At 39.0% G+C, this 5,194-nt stretch overlaps 1 pseudogene; it reads left to right on the top strand.

Moving 5' to 3' along the window:
* The first annotated feature begins 3,512 nt into the window (after window positions 1-3,512).
* LOC122491019 lies at window positions 3,513-4,307 on the top strand (annotated as a pseudogene).
* Window positions 4,308-5,194: the final 887 nt, after the last annotated feature.

The raw sequence follows: 5,194 nt of genomic DNA, 5'->3' as shown, positions 1-5,194 counted from the left end.
TTCTATTCTAATGGACATTTTGTGGCACTATTGGAAGTAATACTGAACATAAATGAAATAAAGATTTGGTTTCAAGCATGACTAGGTTTACAGTCACATTAACTAATGGATGATATGAGATTTTAATCTTTGATTCTTTAAAAATTCTTATTTTTATTAAAAATGGTATATTCTACTTGCTTTTAAATATTCGATGCAAACACATAAGTTGTTTTCAAAATGCTTTCCAAGTCACCTTATTATGCACATTTTATACATATTCTACCAATTTTTACTCTATGTATTTTTTAAGCTTTTATAGAAGATACAAGATTTTGTATTACAGCAAAGTGCATTGGGCATTGGTATTCAAGCACAGGAAGTAATGTTAATCCTGAGTTTTACTATGCTCTGTTATTTCGGTATTGTTGCTAAGTTGTTTCACTGGTAATGGTGCTTCCATAACAGAGAGCTCAATTAAGGTTAATTAGCAGAACGGGCTTGACACCCATGATTAATAACCTAACTGCTAAGCTAATGCACTGAAGTTCTTGAACCATGCATCTAACACCAGGTGTGATCTTGCTGGAGTAATTGAAGTAATAAAGTGTCTTTTCCATATGCTTAGTCAGCAGAAATAATCTCTCAGTGAACCTTAGTTCTATTTAAGATGGTTTTGTCATTTATTTTTGAATAATGCTTGGCTCCCATTATATTATCACAGTGAAAGGATAAGGATGTATCCAGAATCACTGTTGTAAAAGACAGTTGCACATATACATATATATATATAGGGAGCTTCTCTCTACATATACATAGATATACATATAGAGAGAGAAGTTCCCTTAAGTTTTTATATTGCTCAATACATGGTCTTCTTTATTCTTGCAGTACATCTTTCTGTAACATAGGGCTCCCAAATTAGACAGAGCAAACTACATCTGAGAATATAGTTCTTTGGTCACACAACCACGAAGGCAAAATAATATCCATTCTTGGCAGCTGCAATTGCCCTGAGCATTTATTCCTGTCATAAACATCTTGGTGATTTCACTTAAATTCGACACATATTTCAGATACCTCATTCTACTCTAGGAACATTTTTGTTTTTACCCACCCTGGATCAGAGTAGATTCCTTAACTACCATTAAAAATATTCAAGTATAGGGGAGCCTGGGTGGCTCAGTCGGTTGAGCAACCAACTTCGTCTCAGGTCCTGATCTCACGGTTTGTGGGTTCGAGCCCCGCATCAGACTCTATGCTGACAGCTCAGAGCCTGGACTCTGCTTCTGATTCTGTGTCTCCCTTTCTCTCTGCCCCTCCCCCACTCATGCTCTGTCTCTGTCTCAGAAATAAACATTAAAAAATTTTTTTTAATATTCAAGTATATATATGGATACAGTCATTCTAGTGGAAAGAACACAGCCTGGCAATCTGAAGATCTGAGTCCTAGATTGGTGAACTATGGGCAAACTATCTTTGTAGAATATAGAAAGGAATAACCTGTCTGTCTTGTTTACTATTGTATGCTCACAAATTAGAATAATGTCTGGCACACTGAGTGCTCTATAAATAGTTACTGAAGAAATGAAAGTCATCACAGGCATAGACTATGCGATCTACTAGGTCTAATAATGGTTTCTATAGTTGCATCCTACTGTGTGCATGACAGTGTTAATCATACTTAATAGACATGCAAATGGATTCTCTTTTGAATCTTTTTTTTGTATCTTTTCTTTATGGTAAATGAAAGATAATGCAATGTGTACTATGGAATTCTTTAAACAAATGTTTAAAATACATGTAAAAATGCTTATAAATTTAAAAGCATGTCAGTTAGTCATTATTAGGCCATCTATCTGGATACATCTTGCCTCATCATTCCACATTTCCTAGCATTTGGGGACAATGGTGAAAGGTGTTTTGCTGAAGAAAAAGATTATATCTAGAGACAACGATATAGAGAAAACAGATGCTTAGTAGGGTAAAAATGCAAATACAATGGCGATAAATTTATTTTGTTGTGATCAAATGAACATGTTTATTCACCAAGTCTGTTCTTACTCACCAACTTTCTAGCTTCAATGTTGAAATGTACATACCACAACCAACACCAGAATGTATCAAAAATATTCAGCGTCTAAGTGACAATTTTAGTAGTAACTTTGCCAACAAGAATCTTCCATTAACAAAAATCTAAGAAACAAAAACAGCCAGATTGCTTAGGGCTTACAGCAGGTCTCCTGAAGTTAAACTCCCTGCTTTTGAGGACACCGCACTCTCTCCTGGTCCAGATCTTACATCTGAATCTTGGACTTAAACTTTACCTCCTCAATGGTCTTTCTTTAGTCCCTCACACTACAGGGTATTTCCATTCTGCAAGTGCCTACAGCATGTGATGACAGCACACCCAAGGTTTTTTTGAGAGGAGGCAAAGCTATTTTTAGAATGCTTTCCTTGTGTCACTTGAAGAACTAGCCTTCTCATCTCCTTAACCTGTTTTATTTCTTTTGCTAAATTATATGCTTCAAAGGCAGAAACCATTATTCATAGTTTTATGTTGTCCCTCACAAGTCATAACAAATTTATTAGGTACCTAATAAATACATGTTGATTCTGAGAATTCAATACAAAAGCACATATTGTTAGAGCTAAAAGAGATACTTTAGTTATCACCATGCTTCAACGTATTTAAGTTTATTTATTTTGAGAGAGAGAGTGCAAGCGGGCGTGTGTGTGTGTGTGTGTGTGTGTGTGTGTGTGTGTGTGTGTGCGCGCACAAGTGGGGGAGGGGCAGAAAGAGAGGGTGAGAGAATTCCAAGCAGGCTCTGCACTGTCAGCGCAGAGCCTGATGTGGGGCTTGAATGCAAACTGCAAGATCATGACCTGAGCTAAGATCAAGAGTTAAACGCTTGATTGACTGAGTCACCTAGGTGCCCCAATATTTTTTTTCTGAAAACGATGTCACCTGCTTTATTTCTGGAGAAGGGTAAAGGGAGAAGAGAAAATATTCACTTGAATTTGAGGGGGAGCTTAATGGGAAGCAATAGTAGCAACAGTTTTAGGCCTCTAAGGCTCCTCTCTGATCACAAGGGAAGGCTGAAACTTCCTTGTTTGGAGATTTAAGAGTTTAATTTTTCCCTAGAGCAAGATCATCCATTTTTGCTGGGATAAAAGAATAAAGAACAACAAACTCAATAGCACCAAATGGGGTTTAACACAGAAAATGGGGCCAGGTTTCTCCTTTCAAATGCACATTTTTTACATTAAAATATGTTTATAAATCATAGTTGTTTTTCCTCTCAATTCAATCCTTCTCCTTCCGCTACCAGGAACCCCGGGGAACTGGAAGAGCACGTGCGTTACTGACCAGATACACAATCCGGACGCCCCTTCCAAACCGGAATCTGATTACTAATGGACTGGCCCAGCACAGGGCTGCACTCAGCGACGAGAAGCAGTAACTATATCCTCAGGGAGAATGGGTACTGAGGATGCCACCAGTCAAAGAGTCGAATGCTGTGCATCCATGAGAGAACGGTTTCCAGAAAAAAAAAAAAAAAAAGAGCAAGAGGCACAAAGACCTGGACGGGGCTGGAGGAGAAGAGTATCCCATGGATATCTGGCTATTGCTGGCCTCCTATATCCGTCCTGAGGACATTGTGAATTTCTCCCTGATTTGTAAGAATGGCTGGACTGTCACTTGCACGGCTGCCTTTTGGACCAGGTTGTACCAAAGGCACTACATGCTGGATGCCTCTCTGCCTTTGCGCCTGCGACCAGAGTCCATGGAGAAGCTGCGCTGTCTCCGGGCATGTGTGATCCGATCTCTGTACCATATGTATGAGCCAATTGCTGCTCGAATCTCCAAGAATCCAGCCATTCCAGAAAGTACTCCCAGCACATTAAAGAATTCCAAATGCTTACTTTTCTGGTGCAGAAAGATTGTTGGGAACAAACAGGAACCAATGTGTGGGAATTCAACTTTAAGTTCAAAAAACAGTCCCCTAGATTAAAGAGCAAGTGTATGGGAGGGTTGAAGCCTCCCATTCAGTACAAAGATGTTCATACCAACCCAGACCAGGACTGCTGCCTACTACAGGTCACTACCCTCAACTTCATCTTTATTCCAATTGTCATGGGAATGATATTTATCCTGTTTACTATCAATGTGAGCACGGACATGCGGCATCATCACGTGAGACTGGTGTTCCAGGACTCTCCTGTCCGTGGTGGCTGGAAACTGCTGCGAACAGGGCGTGCAAATCATCCTGGACCCAGCGCACAGCGTTCGACTCTTTGGTGGTGCCCCAATATTTTTAATGTAATGCCTTTGGGCAGGGCAGGTGGTCTCCAGTTCACCAGATTCCACATCACTTTTGCCTAACCCTGGCCATTTCCACAATTATTTGGTGTCTGAGACACTCACAGCTATCATTCTGATTGACATCTGTAAGGGAGCGTGCTCCAGAAGCCTTCACTCAGTTGCCTGAATTGACAGTGAATTACCTTAATGACAGAGCCAGGCCTAACCTGAAGGCCTTATTTTTAATTTATCTATTTTATTTTTTCAGAACACTTTAATCTCACCACGTTGCCTCAAGTGGTTTTTAACCTTTAGACTCTTTATATGTCAACTGCTTTCTGCACCCAAATTCAGTTATAATGAAGCTGCAAAATGAGAGATGTTATAGGGATATTTGTGAGTACACAGTATGCACTATAAATTGTAACATATTGCTTCTAATATATATATATATATATAGATAGATAGATAGATAGATAGGTTAAACTTTCAAAGATATTTCCATAGGAATGCAGAAGAATGAATCTACAATCATAAAATATTTAGATATGTGTAATAAGCTAACAACCACTGAACACATTTTATAATACTGTTATACCAGACGGGATCTTTAACCCTAATCTGTATAAACCATTACTGGATCATGCTTTAAAATATTATCAAAGGCCCTCTAACCCCTAAGAAAAGGCTTCCAACTCATCACTTTGTCCCTTCACCTTTTCCAGATGCATAAAAATAAAAATAAGTTCTACTTGTGGGACAGAGACAATATATTCATAAGCACTTAACAATATGGGGTATGGGGCAAGAAAGAGGTTATTGGGGCTCCTGGACCGCTCAGCGAATTAAGTGTCCGACTCTTGGTTTCAGCTCTGGTCATGATCTCATGGTCATGGGATCGAGCCCTGT

The sequence above is a fragment of the Prionailurus bengalensis genome, chromosome C2 (assembly GCF_016509475.1).
Source record: "Prionailurus bengalensis isolate Pbe53 chromosome C2, Fcat_Pben_1.1_paternal_pri, whole genome shotgun sequence".
NCBI classification, from domain to species: Eukaryota; Metazoa; Chordata; class Mammalia; order Carnivora; family Felidae; genus Prionailurus; species Prionailurus bengalensis.
This window is presented reverse-complemented; position numbering and strand designations above follow the sequence as displayed.